Below are 565 nucleotides of genomic sequence, written 5' to 3'. Positions count from 1 at the left end.
TAATTAGGATTATATGTCCGGCCATCCATCTGCATAGGTTACGAGTGAATTTTTAATCTTTAACTCAGTGAGTAAATATTAAATCCACTATCAACACATGTGGTAATGGATGATAGAGTATGAATAGGTGGAGACGGCTATTACATATAAAAATATAGCTTTATCTTATAAAACAACATTGTTTGAATTGGGCGTAATCCAATTTTTGGGATTAAATTTCGAAACAATCTTGGAATACCCTTTAAAAAAAAAAAAAAATCATATAAATTAAGTTCATAGTTTAAAAATAAAAATAATAATAATAATATTCAAAAAGAGACCAAATGCAAAGCAATGACATGGGCGGTTAGTATAAAAGCGGATTCTGCTATGATCTTGCGGTTACTAAAATTTGCCCTCCATATAATGCAAATGTGAATACGAAATGAGAGTATTATTCATCCAAATAGTAAGGTTTACCCCCCTCTAATGATTCTCTCATTTTTATTTTTATTTTTCTGGAAATTTCCATTTACAATAATGGGTTTTTTGTTTTTTTTCTTTACATGTCATTTTCCTTTGTTCT

The sequence above is a fragment of the Corylus avellana genome, chromosome ca6 (genome assembly GCF_901000735.1).
Source record: "Corylus avellana chromosome ca6, CavTom2PMs-1.0".
NCBI classification, from domain to species: domain Eukaryota; kingdom Viridiplantae; phylum Streptophyta; class Magnoliopsida; order Fagales; family Betulaceae; genus Corylus; species Corylus avellana.
Note: the sequence above shows the minus strand (reverse complement) of the source record.